This window comes from Lichenostomus cassidix, chromosome 8, assembly GCF_008360975.1.
Source record: "Lichenostomus cassidix isolate B80296 chromosome 8, HeHo_3.0, whole genome shotgun sequence".
Classification (NCBI taxonomy): domain Eukaryota; kingdom Metazoa; phylum Chordata; class Aves; order Passeriformes; family Meliphagidae; genus Lichenostomus; species Lichenostomus cassidix.
In genome coordinates this window covers 27899436-27915097 of record NC_139489.1, presented here as the reverse complement: position 1 = coordinate 27915097, position 15662 = coordinate 27899436, and positions in this window count along the sequence as shown.

Below are 15662 nucleotides of genomic sequence, written 5' to 3'. Positions count from 1 at the left end.
AACCTCCAGTATAACTAGAAGGAGGTGATTTTAATGAAATAGCAATGAGGTGTGTGATGTATCCATGTGTGGAATTCTTCCATGGGGCATTTCCCAAGATCTAGGGAACACCTGGCTTGCTTGAGGAAAAAACAACAAAAAAACCCCAAAAAGACAGATGAGGGAATGGAAAGCAAGGAAAATGCAACTGGGAGTAATTTCCTACTTGGAGTAAAAACAACAGAAAATCCTTGAATTGCTAAAGCTGCTGGAGGACCATTTGAACATGAATAAACCCTGTATTTTAAGGATCCTGAATTCACCTTCATTGGGTTTCAGATGGTTCCTCTCTGCATCTCCCACCTGCCCAGGTCCTTCTGAAAGAGCACAGCACCCCTGCCTCCCTCTGCACCTCCAACAATAATCTCCATTTTCAAGGCTCTTTTGGGCTACATTAAAATGTCATTCAGTGTTCTGCTTCAAGGGAAGGCTTGTGAAACTGGAAGAAGAGAAGACATTTAAATATCACTTCGGGCTTGAACAGAAATACCCGTGTGGAAAATGGTGCAGCAAGTCTTTCCAACAGACTTTATTCCCACCCCCCAGCCTACAGCAAAGAGAACTACGTCAGGACTGACAAAAACATAATGCAAAGTAGAGATCTGGGAGTTAAAGAAAAGAAAATACATCGCACACATGGGAGAAAAATCACTACTTGAAATCAAAAAAGAAAAGTGGAGTTAGAAATCAAAATTACCATGAAATGTTGATGCCAACAAAAGGAAAAATATTTCATTTTCTGGTTGCAAAGAGACAGCTGAGAACTCTACTTGCAAATAGTTCCATATCCAGACTCAAAATCCAGTTAAATTTTCCCGCAGGTTTTTAGTGGCACTTTGTCCCAAGGAGTAGGAGCAGTGTGAGATTCCTAATGTCTGTCTGGAGCAAGAAAGAAAACATCCCAGACAAAGCAGACAGAAAGGATGCAGATTTAAAACTACATATTTATGGTATTTATAAATACATAGCAATGGATAATTAGAAAAAAACTACGTAACAAATTTTGTAAATTCCTTTAGTAATGTGACTTTAAAAACCTGAGAAGCTTTGCGTTTTATAGATTGGCCATTTTTGCATCTTTGTTCAAAAGCAGCTATTCAAAAAAGTTAAAATAAAAATTAAATAACATCTGGAATTAGCATTTGGTAATTATTAGTTTGAGAGGGTAATTTTTAAAAAAAATTAATTTTCAGTCCTCAGAATAATCCTGTTTCAGTTTGAACAAAATCAATCTTTTTCTGGTGTGATGTCTGAATAAAAAAAACCTATCAGATATTCTTCCATGTCAGAGATGAGGGATTTTTGCTCATTAAAAAGTAGGATTTTTCAGGAACAATTTCCTAATGGTCCTTCTTTTAAAGGACCTGTTTTTCCATCATGTGAAATGATGCAGGAGACAACAGGCTTGACATTCCTTCTGTTTCATTCATCTTTCAATTTCATTATGTTTGCAGACCAAAGAGCACCATGTAATAAATAGTTCAAATACCAGTTGTTGTTACTTCCATGGAATCACAAAATGTCCTGAGTTGGAAGTGATCCACAGAGATCTTTGAGTCCAACTTTTGGCCCTGCACAGAACCCCAGCAATCCTACCCTGTGCTATTTTAATCTATGCCTTGGAAATAAAATGAGATCCTGGGTGAGTTTTAATCTGATTTAATACATGTTTGTAGTGAGACATTAGAGCTAAGCTGGATGTCCACGAGGGAGAAAGTTCTTTGGCTTAAAAGGTTTAATGAATGATCGTTGCTCTTTTTAACAAGGTATATAGAAGGAAAAAAGTGTGCTCATTTTTAAATGTGTGATTTACAGAAAACATTTATTTTGTTCCTATCTTCTCACTGCTGTTTGCAGATATTTATTGCATTTGCAGCAGTAAATTTGCCAAGCATGTAGGTACATGCTGTGAGAAATTGTACAAGTTATACATCTAGATCTTGCACCTAGTGAACAAACCTTAGGACTTTCTGGTTAAAGAAAAACCATTAGTGAAAACTCCCTTTTTTCTAGATTTCTGGTGGTATTTGTCCAAGTGGTAAGAATTCATGGCAGAAGCATAGCAGGTGAAGTCTTAACATTTCCTGAATTAACACAGACATTTCCAGTAGCCTGTTAAAAATGAAGACAGAACAAGACTTCTTAGGCTGCAAAAAGCTACTAAAAAGTTAAAAAATAAATTTTCTGTCCTGGAATACATGTAAGCAAGTACATGTCTGTGTTAAATCCCACTGAAATAAAATTAGATCCCAACACATTTGATGACTTCAGTCCAGGAGAGCTGACAAAGCACTGCAGAAATCAATCTATTGCTTTTCTTTCTTTTGGACAATAATGTCACTCCAGAGCCTGGGATTCGCCATTAACAGACCCTGTGAAACATCAATTAAAACCACAAATCTTAAAAACAAAGAAAAACAACAAAGGGGGGAAAAAAAAGAAAGGGAGCTGAAGATGCAAAAAGAACTCAGAGTATGTTAAGGAGGACCAGGAGTTGGACTTTGATGATGCTTGTGGGTTCCTTCCAAGTCAGAAGATTCTGTGATTCTGTGCAGGAATGATCTGTATGCAGTAGAACATGAAACAGGAACACCTCTTTAGGAACATATCCATCACACCCATTTAGGATCATTTCCCACCACCTTTCCCAAAGCCCAGCTCTCTGCAGCCTGACAACATCAAGCTCTAATGCCAAAGGATGGTGACTAACAAGTTGCCATTCTTCCTCCCTGTTTAAATCTTCATTTTGTGGGCCTGGAGCAAATTACTGGGGCTGTACTACCTTGTGACATCTGAGACTGCTTTTTCTGTATTTCCTCTATTCTTGGGACCTTTTCATGTATTTCTTTCAGCTGATTCTCTTTCCCCAAAAAACCTGAAGCCACCCCTAGTCACAGGAGCTGTTTATCCAGTCCCTGCCTGAATCTGCAGGGAGCTCAGCATATCTGGGGCTTACATGAGATCTGAGAAGAGCTCATTGCAAATGTACAAACTATTATTCCACACTACTGTGCAAATATTAAATAACAGGAGCTTTGTGACATTCAAATGTCGCACAGACAGTTGGTGGTAAAGGAATGTTCAAGCAAATGAGTAATCTGAGATTGTGATCCTGCATAGTTCTAATTATAAAACAGCCTTATTATTTTCTGTAACATTTTATGATATAATAGTATTTGGAAAGTGACTGTATTAAGAGCGTGACATTTACTGAAGTGAATAAGCTTTTCGCATGTGAAGTAATTCCACTGCAGGTTATCGTGCAAAACAGAAACTTCAGAAGCAGAGATCAGTTAATTCTTTGATGCCCTGCCAATCTAGAGTTATTTGCCTAATTTATGATCTTTCCACATTGGTATCCTTATTCAAATGAGAAATAAAATATACAGCTCCTTTTTTAGGACATCATGTTTTGCTCCCTTGTTGTCTGAAGTGGGTTTTGGTTCCTGAGCACCATTTTGCTTGGTCTGTGTTACAAATGGTTTGCCAGGTCTTGTTTATTCATGTCCCTTGGCCTTATCCATACATGGTATGGCTGTAAGGAATTTCCACACAAAGTTTGAGAGAACTTTGTGTGCAGTTGGGGTAAACTGAGTTGATCTTGCTGAGCTGCCAGACATCCAGCAGGTGCCTTCTTGCTCTTCACCCTCCCTACCACCCACAGTGTGAGAAAATCAGGTGAAAAAGTTCATGAGTCAAGATAAAGACATGGAGATCATTTACCAATTTCCATCATGGACAAAAAGTTGTGGAATCCCAGAATGGTTTGGTTTGGAAGGACCTTGAAGCCCATCCAGTGCCACCCCCTGCCATGGGCAGGGACACCTTCCACTATCCCAGGCTGCTCCAAGCCCCAGTGTCCAGCCTGGCCTTGGACGCTTGCAGGGATCCAGGGGCAGCCACAGCTTCTCTGGGCACCCTGTGCCCAGAATTCCTTCCCAATAGCTAATCTAAATCTGCCTTCTTTCAGCTTCTTACCAAACAAAAATAGTTGGATGGTGAGAAAGAGATAAAAACTAAATTATCTTCCTCCCCCATGGCCTTCCCCAGGCTTCACTTCACTCCTTCCCTCTCCCTCCCACCCCGAGGGCTGCAGGGTGGTGGGAATGGGGATTGCAGTTGGGCTGTGACAGCTCCTCTCTGCCAGCCCTTCCTCCTCATGCTCCTCCCTTGCTCCAGCATGGTCCTTTCCACAGCTGGCAGTGTGTCACTGTTGAGCCGCTAGCAGAGTAAGAAGACCCAGGTTCAAAGTGGCATCAAGAAGAAAGTTTTATTATTTAATTCCATCTTATACAGACTTTTCAAAGGTCACCCAGATTGGTCAGTTTGAAGCCTCCCCCTCGGCCTGACTGGCCAGGCCTGAACTGTCCACATCTGAGAAACTGTTTTAAATAACATCCAAACTTTATCTTTGTTTGTAAAACACAGGAAGAAGAGAGAGAGAATAATTCTCACAGGAACGGTCTGTGCTAGCCACAGCAGTGCTGTTGGGTTCACCTGCTCCAGGCTGGGCTCTCTACAGGCTGCAGCTTCTTTCCAGCTGTCAGTCAGCAGCTTAGCCTGTGTCTTCTGAAATACATACAACATGGAGATGACTCAGACCAATGATCATTGTAGCTTGCTTCCAGGTGAGCCGTTCTTGTTCTGTGCTTTTGCTTCTTAATTTTTGAGGGTAAATTTCTGGCATGCTTCCTCACAATAAGTAATATTTTGGTGTCTGCTATACAAAGAAACCAAACAGAATTGCATGGGATTATTGCTCAGCACAGCTCCCAGACAGGAGGGTGCAGCCAGGGTGGGGTTGGGCTGTGATCCCCAGGAACAAGGGACAGGAGAGCAGGAAATGGCCTCAGGCTGTGCCAGGGGAGGTTCATGTGAGAAATGGGGAAATTTTTCACTGGAAGAGTGGTCAGGCACTGGAAGGGGCTGGGCAGGAGTGGAGTTCCCACCCCTGGACATGCACAAGGAATGACTGGCTGTGACACTGCATGATATGGTTTACTGGGCATGCTGGGATTTGCTCCAAAGTTGGACTTGATGATCCTGGAAGTCCTTTCCATCCTTAATGATCCTGGGATTCTGTGATTCCATGAAGTCAGACACAAACCAAGAGCACACTAAGTTCTCCTGAGGAGCATAGACAGATTTCCCAATTTGTTTTTACTGCTGTCAATAAAGTTCCATCTTATTCAGATTCTTTTTTTCCTCTGATGATTTTAATTTCTGATTTCCCATAAAAGTGGGAACTTACCCTATCTGCAGGACTAATATAGCTCTATCAGATTACAAGTATAGACTACTTTTCTCTCTTGATTACGAATGCAATCAGGTCATAATCATAGATTCCTACTCAGCCTCCTACTCTAAGACCTCCCTCATTGGCAGCTTTTTCTGGATTTCTCAATTAATCATTGATATTTTTACTATATTTTCAGCTTGCATCCAGAATATCCAATATTCTTATTCCATATATGGCAGTTTGTTTCTAAACAGTCATCAAAGATGTATAAAATGTTAAAAGCTACATTTCACAGATATTTGAAAATCAAAATTAAATTAAAAGAAAAATCCAAAGATTACTGTTTCTTTATCCAATATTTCCAATTTCATGGGAAAATATTCCAAAAACATATTGGATTCAGTGTTATTCTAATTTCTCTCAGTGCCAGTTGGACAACAGATGTTTCTACCACACTTTATAACACTAGAAGCAATAATTCTGATAATTAAGTAGCTGAGAGCCTCACAACTATGAATATATTTATTATATTTCATATTATTTATTTTGAGGGAAAATGTGTATTGCTGTCTTTCCTTATAGAATGAGCCAGACATATTGAAAAGGGAGGAAGCCAATGATCATGACTGAGGGCAGGATTTCCCCATCCTGGTACAAGCACTGAGCACTTGGCATTCCTTCTTTCAAGCAGTTAATATTTGAGCAGGCAGGCCAGTTGATTTCAGTGGTTTGAACTGAAGAGTTTATTTAAACCTTTCTTTAGTGATATCAAAAGCTTCTCTCTGCAGAAATTCCCTTTTTTCTAAGTTCAGATGTTACTCTCTGAACCCAATTGCTTTTCTTCTGTTCACTTGGTCTTTTCTGGGATATTTTAGTTTTGGCTACAACTGCTGGCAGCTGGGAGAAGATCTCTTATCCATCTTATCCATGGCCTCTTTGTGCCACAGAAAGATTCTTCCCATGCTCTTCCACTTTGACAATCAAAATAAAACCCAAACCAATTAACAAAACACACAGACACATGACATCCTGGCTGAAAATCAAAATTCTAACAAAACATTCCTAAGAGGTATGAATGAGGTTGCTCCTACTCCATTAATTAGATCATAACAGAGGGATGATAACACTGCTTTGTTTGCTCCAGAAATATCCCCAGCAGGAGACACTGAGGGGAAAAATAGACCAAGGAACTGAACCACTGTGAGTGAGATAAAATTCCATGGGAGTCCTGGTTTGTTCCTACAGAGTGATTCCATCAAAACTTGGCTAGCATCAAACAAATTCAATTAATGAAATTCAACTCGTAATAAATCTGAAAGAATTATACAACATGTTTCATTTGAATCAGTTGATCCAGAAATAACAAATTATCACAACTGGAATATTTGTGCTTTCCAATGACATCAAATCAATCATTCCTCAGACAATTCTAGAGATTTTGCAAAGCACAGATGCACTTGAGAGGAGGAATGTCCTTGTTGCTCTGCAGGTTAGAACAGTTTTTAGAGGAAATGATTGCTGAGTCATCTTCTGAATGTAAAATATATATTTTTTTTAAATTTAAATTTTTTCTCCCCAAGCGCCAGCTCTGTTCAGAATCCCTAAACACATGTGTTTCCTTGGACTGTGTGGACTTTGAAATTATATTTGCTTAAAATGTATAATATTTACTGTATTTAATTTTAAATTATATTTAATTTCCCATAGCTCCTAAGAAACCAGTTATCGGGGAACTATTCAGTCAGGGTGCTTAGGCTCATTTTAGACTGGATTTAGAAGGAAAAGGTCAAAGTGTCATTCAGTAAACTACACAACTAATTGATCATTGCATTACTTAAAAAAAATTTTTTTTTTCATGAAATCATATGGAAAAATGGATTGGATTGTGTTTGTTGAAGATTTAATTGGCTTTTTTCCTACACTGCATATGGTGAAATGTTCTTACCTCTAGTGAATATTTGAAAACTGCCTCATATTTGGAACAGGATCCATTTCAAAATATTTCTAAAGGAGTAAAACAAGGAGAACACAGTTCAGGTGGAGGACTGGGCAGTATTAGGTTAACAGCTGGACTCATGGATTTTAAAAGTCTTTCCCAACATAAAGGATTCTATGATACTTTGATACGATAGTTAAAAACAGTCTTAAATATTTCATATCTAAGAAGTTGTAGAAAATATTGTAGACAATTATACATGATATGTGGCAATAGCTGGAATGAGGACATGCTGCAATAATAAAAGGGAGCAGTCAATTTTCCTGTCAAAGAATGATTAACCAATTTACCGGAATCATTACAGTTGATCCAAGATTTATGACTGCAGAAAGGTGAGTTTGGATGGAAGCTAAAATCAGCACTAGTAACATGGCTTGAAAAATAGCCCAGGTGGTCCTCACTGCCTCTGCAAGAGTCCCAGAGGAGCCAAAACTGGCAATCAGGGCTTGTTTTTGCAAAAAAATTTAAAAAAATCCCAAGATAAGCATCTATTGCTGCTCTATCCCATGGGACAATCTCTCCAGATCTGGAGCCTGAGTTTTCTTCCCAGCTTAACAAACATTCTGAGGTGTGGAAATCTGCCAGAGGTTGGGGAAGGGAAGTACCTGAAGGGGTTCCTGGAGTGCTGGAGAGAGACTTTGGAAAAAGGCATGGAGTGACAGGACAGAGGGAATGGCTTCAAACAGAAAGAGAGTGGGATGGATTGGATTTTGGGAAGGACTTGCTTCCTGGGAGGGTGGGGAGGCCCTGGCACAGGGTGCCCAGAGAAGCTGTGGCTGCCCCTGGATCCCTGCAAGCGTCCAAGGCCAGGCTGGACACTGCGGCTTGGAGCAGCCTGGGATAGTGGAAGGTTTCCCTGCCCATGGCAGGGGGTGGCACTGCGTGGACTTCAAGGTCCTTCCAACCCAACCCATTGTGGCATTCTGTGACAATAACACAAGTTATTTCTGACACTGGCACAAATACTCAAATATCAATGCAGAGTTTCCTATTCTATCACTCAGGAATGTGTTTGTCAGCTGAAAACTGAGAACTGTATCCAAAGCTTCCTTCTCACATCAATGCAGTCTGTTTTAATGATGCTTCACAGCAAAGCCTCTACCCATAGCTGTTACAGGATCAGCTTGTGGCTGAAACACTGATTTCCTCCCACAAGATCACTCCCAGCAGGGACCCCTGGTTAACCTGCACGGAGCTGTTAGTGACCAATGCAGAACTGGGCAGAAATAAGAAATTAATACAAAGCAATTTTTCCATGTCCTCCAGTGTAACCTGCTTATCCCAATGCATAATTGGGATATTTATCCCTTTTATCTTGTGCCTATTTCTTCTGTGAAAAACAAAATGCAAGAGGCAAAGAGTTACACATGGCAGTGCTGAATGCACAGGCACTGTGACAGTGCATGACTGATCTTTGGGGCTCTTTTCAGCCCTGACTGTTCCATGGTTCCACCATTCTGATTTCCCAGCAGCCCTAAGCAGCACAATTGAGAGTGAAGGAGCTCAGCTAAATGCAAAGATGAGTCAGAGGCACACTGAGTGAGCAAGAAGAGGCTGCATTCCCAGAGAAATTGGATTCAACAGAAAGCAGAGCAGCCCAAACATCTCTTGATCTTGAGCCTCTTGCCCTCAGCTCATCAGCCATAATCAGATATGTGCTGCTGCTGAGGAGATGAGTGAGAACAAAGTGCCCAGAGGTTTGGAGTTGCACTGCCAGGTTGCAGCTCGTGCTGTTGACCTTCAGGGCAGTGCTGGTGCTCAGAGCTACATCTCAGTTCTGACAGCACCAGCGACCTTTCCACTCTGCCTCTGCAATGAGCTTCTGCTCTGTCCTGCTGGGAAAACACAAACCAGGATAGAATCATTCATTTTCCATGTCTGTTAGATCTGTCAGGCGTTGGCCAAGTAGACACCACTTGTGGCAACAGCTCTGTAAAATTGAACTCATCCTTCAGCCTCTGCACTGCAAATATCTTTCCCTGACCTTCATTCTGTCATGGGTGGAAACTCATTTGAAAGTGTGCAGCTCCAAAAAGTGAAGTCCTTGAGTTTCTGCAGAAAATTACCGCTGATGACAGTGTCACTAATGAATACAAAGCAGGAAATCTTTCCACTCAGAGCTTCTTCCTTCTGAAAGCCTCTGTGTTACACGCAAGATAAATGGAACAGAAAATAAGCAAGAGGCAGTAAGGCTAATGACAGAAATTATTTTTTGTCTCCTACTGAGATTTAGCAGAGATACTGATAATAAAATGTGAAATAAAATGAAAAAATGGCAAGGAATGGACAGGTTAAGGAACAGTACCAACTGCCAGTAAAACATTTCCAACTGGTTTCTCTAGGAAAAAAAACCATTGATTTTGAGGTGTCAGGAAACAACATTTTAGAGCAGCAAACAAAGAATGCAAAGCAGGAAAAAGAGCAGATGCTCCAATACTGGCTGCAAGCAAAGCAGAACTGGAATAACTTGTGCAAAGGGAGAATAAATAAGCAAAACACAGTAGTGTTGGTATTACAAGTGATTAGTGCCTCCTTTTCTTCCTCCCAAGTAATCTTTCTGTGCATTAAAAACTCTCTGTATAGATATAAGCCTTTAACAAAGACATGGCTACCTGTCATATTCCAGCAATTGCTATAGAAATTTTGCTTCAAAGACATTTATTAATTTTATCTGGAATAGAAATAGAATTTAAAATGTTTTTTGGTAATCTGGGTTAGTCCCTGGCAGTGAATACAGTGCAATTTCTGACAGGATGTCTCTGTTTTGGAGGTGACAAAACTGGTCATCCAGAGCCAATTACCATGAATTTGGCAGGTGAGAACCAAGCCCCCAAACTTTATGATAGTTTAGGGACTTGAAATTATCTTCTGCTTGCTGTAAATGTAAGCTAAACACTTGTTTATTTTGTCTTAGAAGAAGCAAGTTGAGTTTTTATGAATTTTGTCAGGCCTACTATGATAAATTCACCCAAATCCAAACGGCCTGTGGACAAAATAATTGTGGCAAGCACAGATTCTTCCCATGGGAATTTTTTCTCTTCTTCCTCCTGTGTTAAACAAATATAAAGTTTAGATGTTATTGAAACGGTCTCTGGAAAGAAAGTCAGTTCAAGCCTGGCCAATTGGCTTAGGGGGAGGTTTTAGATTGACCCAATCTGGATGATCTGTGGAAGTCTATATAAGTTTTGGAATTAATTAAATAAACTCAGAAATTCGTCATATTCGACTCGGCTCGGTTCCTTCACTCTGCTAGCAGTTCAACAGTGACAAATAATGACATTTCTTCAGGAAGATGTTATCAGAAATTAAGCCCAAGGTCAGTTCTCAGGTAGAAGATGCTTTTATTAAAAGTTTTCTTTCACATAGAAATTGTGTCTGTGTGTGTATGTAGAGGTGTCTGTGTAAGTAAACAAGAATATAAGACCACAAATCCTACAAAAGCACACAGAATGTATGAAAAGCATATCTCCCATTCTATTTTCCCCTTATTTGTGCTTCAGCTGTTTCAAACTGGGGAGGGCAAGGAACGTGGGCCAGTGCTTTTATGGAGCAGGTAATTGCAAGCAGCAGCTTTTCACACTGCACCTTCTCTGTACCTGTGCTGCATTAAACTGTGTAATGATTTCCCTTCTGCAACAATGGCAACATAAAGAACTATTCCTGCAGTCATAAATAGCTTTATGGAAGCAAAAATACGATGTTTTCCTGTATTTGACATCCTGTTATCCTCTTGAGGTCATTAAAGGCCCTTGCTGACAATTCTCTTTCCAGCCACTTCTTCAATGCAACAACATTTTCCCTTTCCAAAATGTAAAAATTTTTTTCAGTGTTACATCCAGATAAAGCAAATTCCACAGACATTTCTCAATGCCCCAGATGGGTATTTCTTTGTGCCCCATGCCTCTATTTCCTTTATAATTATATAATTTATAATTAATAGCACTTGTATGTATTAACATTATTATTAGTATTAGCATTGTGCTAAAGCAAATTATCAAGCATTGTTCTGAGGGGTTATGTCCCAATATGACAATTTTTTACCCAGGTCCCTAAAGGGATCCTTTTTTTCTGCAGTTGCATTGTAGTTTGACATATGGTTACGTTTTCTGCTACCAAATATTCCATACATTTTTTCAGCAAGGTAATATTGGAGTGCAGGTGGACTGCAGGAATTCCATTTATTCAGGTAGATTTTGTTCCTTTGACAGTATCTAACATGATCACGGTTGTATTGAGTTTTATTGTCTGTATAACACTTGCTCAAAACTCCAGATAAAATGCACAAAATATGATAAACTTGCTTCAGTCTTCCAGCTTGTTCTGTGTTGAGTGTGTTCTGTTTTAACTTTGTTAGAAATGGGGGAAAATAACAAATTGTGTATGCTTGGCACAGCTGACAGTTCCCTTCAAATATATTAAACTCTTTGAATAAAGACTAATGAAGATAGCAGGCTTTTAAATGAGCAAATATCTTTTATATATATTATTATCTAGAGTTGCAAGGAATTCAGGGAGCCTAATGAGACTGTGAGAAAGCTGAGATGAACTGGTGCTAATGGTTGTAAATAATCAGCTATAATTGTGCTTTCCATTTAATGAGCACTTTAAAAGGATAAAGAAAAGCTGTCCATCTAAGTGCTGGACTTAGTTAAGAAATGCCAGCAGAAAATAACATATTTTAGAGGAATTCTTTGCAGATTTCCCTTCTACAACCTCTTTGCTGAGGGTTTTGGCTGTATAAAGAGGCACAGCTAAGAGATAAAATGCCAAAATAACAAAATTCATTGCTTTCAAGAGGCAGAGCCCACGTGTCCATGTTATAGCAATCCACAAAGAAACTGAAAATGGGATCTTGTTTAGCAGATCTCAGAAATCTCAAAGGTACAAAGCTCCCCACTCCTCATGGCCTTAAATATGATGTATTCAGGAGATCTCACAGTGTGAGATCTCTTTCAGAAGACCAAAATCACTAAAGTTGGAGAAAAGATCCTAATGGATGTGAGTAAGACAGGTTGTTTCCTTGCAATTTTATGACACTCAAAAATTCTTCCTAGTGTTACTGGTTGTATTTGGGCTCCCTGTCTGAGAGGAGATATTCCTATTACTGGTGACTATAGGGATGTATAAGATTTTAACATTCTAAAACTAGGGAAAAAACCCCTTCAGTCTAATATTTCCAGTAGCAAATACATAGTGTCTGATACCAAAGGAATCCTCCTAAATGTTCTGCATGACTTGTTCCCAGAGTGTGACATTTCAAAAGGTTGGCAGGGCAGGTGTGCTCAGAAAGGTAGAGAACATAATTGCAAGTGTGATCACACCTTTTAGCAGAGACATTTAGATTTAAAATGCACAGTGCAAATACTGTACAGTGCAGACATTTTACAGAAGGCCCTGACAAGTGCAAAATCTTCCCAAACAGATAAAAAGTCTCTCGTGGCTTCAGCCAGCTGCTTGCTTATGGAGCCCCAGGAATGAGAGGAGAATTGGGGCTGCATGGAAAGTACTGCTTTTGTTATTAGTATGACTCTCACTCACACCTGCTCTTTCAGTTTGAAAAGAAAGCACAGTTCAACATGGTATGTTATTTATCCAGGAGACATTTATCAAGGAGAACAGCAGCTTAATTAGACGTTATCTGTTGGAAAATTTTAATGGTCAAAAGTTCTTGGAATGAGGAGAAATGCTTTAATAGAAATTATACATGGAAAGTTTAGTCTTTCTAAAGAAAACTTTACCCACAGGAACCTGAGCATCTCCTCATTTAAACAATTTACAATTTGCTCCACAGCAAATGCAATTAGTCAGCATAGGTCAGGTGTGGTTGCTGTTGTTTTGACTGAGTAACTGAAATTTCCTGTAGATAAAGGTGTGGCTACAGGAAATAATGACATCACCTTGTTCAAGCAGACATTACTTGCACAAATATGAATTATAATGTCCCATAAAGAAAAATTATTGAGCAGAAGACCCAAGCAATATGTGTGGCTTAGGCCTGCCACAGAGAGCATTCCTGAAGTATTTGGGGAGGCAAGGATTTGAATTCTGAGTGATGGGAGCAGCTAATGGTGAAGGAGGAACACATTAAAAATAACCATTCACCTCCCATTTTCATCTTTTCCTCCAGTTTTCTGCCACCTTTCCCGTTAATGAGAGTTTGGAGAAGAAGGTGTAATTTGGAAAAGTGGATGACTGTGTTGTTTACACCTTTGTCCATCCCAAACACAGTCTGTCCATCCCTACTCATCATTAGTTGCTGCTGTATGACTGTGTGCCCTGCAGCTCTTCCATCCTGAGCTGTTAGTCCAGCAGAAGCTGCTGTGAAAATACATTTGTGAACAGTTGGAAGATTATCATATGCCACGACCACTTCAGTGCTTCATCCCAATTTCTACTGCCAAAAAGGGTTCTGGTACTTAGACAGGAAACACATTGAAAGCTCTTGGCAAAGCAAAATGTGTTATGAAGCTGAAGATGAGATGCCATGTCCTATGAACTCCTAGTAAATAACAGATTTGAGGGAATTCCTGAGAGATATATATGTGTGTGTGTATATATATATATATAAAAATATATATATGCACACCTACATGGAAATATACAATTTAAAAGAACATGCAAAATAAAGGCCATACAAATTATTTTAATTATTCTCTCCATACTTTCAGAAAAGTGAGATGCAAATGCCCATGAGCCAGAGAGCAAAGGCAGGGAGTGCCAGTGAATGCCAAGGGTAGCCAACCATGTACATTTATATTTCAGTCAAACCAATGGACCTGATAAAAGAACAAACATGAACTTTGCTCATAAATTCATCTTCTGCTTATAACTTTATTTTTCCCGCAAAATATTAATTCAGTTCTGATAGTTAGAAAAAGAAATCTAGACTGCAAAGCAAAGAGTTTTACTATTTTATGTGTTACAGAATAAATAGTTGAATATTTTCCCTCTCTCTTCATGCCATTCACTGTGTCTTTAATTAGATCATTGGGTTTAACAGATGAAGAGAAGTAAAATTTCATATTCATTTAAGCTTTATTTTCTCAGCTGGCAGTTCCATTACATCTGGCAATGAGCTGCATTTCCGGTGAAGACATTTTTTGTGATCAAATGGATGAAGATGGGCAATAGGTTCAATATATATCACCAAGGAATAGCAATCTGGGAACCAAATAAACTTTATTCTAATTGAATGGACAGATAAATCATCCACCTCTTTTTCAAAAAGTAAGAAAAAATATATATAAACAGATAATTCTCAGTGGTAAAGGATCAATAATTAATGAAGCTCACTGCTTAGTTACACACTTTTCCAGAGAGCAAATCATGTCTGCTCTGCATGGGTGTATTAACAGCTGATCAAAACTCACTACAGTGAAGTTTTGTAAGTCACTTCAAAGGCATTTATATTAAACTTCTAGACCACATGAGCACATTTGTGTTCAATCATTGACCAAAACTCATGGAAGATTTTGAAATGTAAGACATTCCTCAGGAGCTGCTTAGGGGCGAGGAGACAACTAACAAACTGATATTGATCTTAGAGTTTTCACACAGCTCTTAATTTGTGTTGCCACCATGTTCAATGTTGAGTTGATCTTCCCTTGGTCAAGGTGACAATCCTCAGAGCTTCCCCACAGAACTCCAGGCATTTCCTGCAGGCAGAGCTTCAGGGTACAGGAAATGATCCTAGGAAATGGCCTGGAAAATAGTCAGGAACAACTCACCATCTACTTGGTGGCAATATGGAAAGGGATCACAGAGCTCAGACATTTGTCTTCTCTCTCACATCCAGGCAGCAACTCCAAGTATCAATTTTGGGACTTATTTCTCCAGAGCCAAACTAATGTTGTTTCTTCAGTGCAAAAGGAACTGAAGAGCTCTGAAGGAGCTCAACACCAAGCCCTGCTGCCTCTCGTGTCCCTTGGAGGTTAAAAATGAAACAACTCACAGACCTTCCCTTGAAAAACAGGACACCCTTTTCCTGCCCATCCTGGTTTGCTGTATGGATTTCTTGCCCTCCTCTGTACAAATGCTGTGGCACCACAGCAAATAGGAGACTTTATCTTTGGGGCTATGAGGAAATTTATTTCCTAACATAAGTCTATTTTCTGGGAGTCAATAAAATATATTAGCAAACTCGGAATGAGATTTGCAGCTATTTGGTGCATTTTTGCAGTTCAAGTCACAGGGCAATATCAGTTTATGTCCCCTGTGAATACCACACCATGTGAAATTCTGAAACTCTATTAAAAAATACCAGCCAAAAAGACAATACAACAAAGAAATGGGAAATGAGGAAAGCCTTTGGTTTATTATTGTGAAAGTTTAAGAAAGATGTGCATATTGAACTCAGCAACATTATTTTCAGAAAGGGAATGACTATAC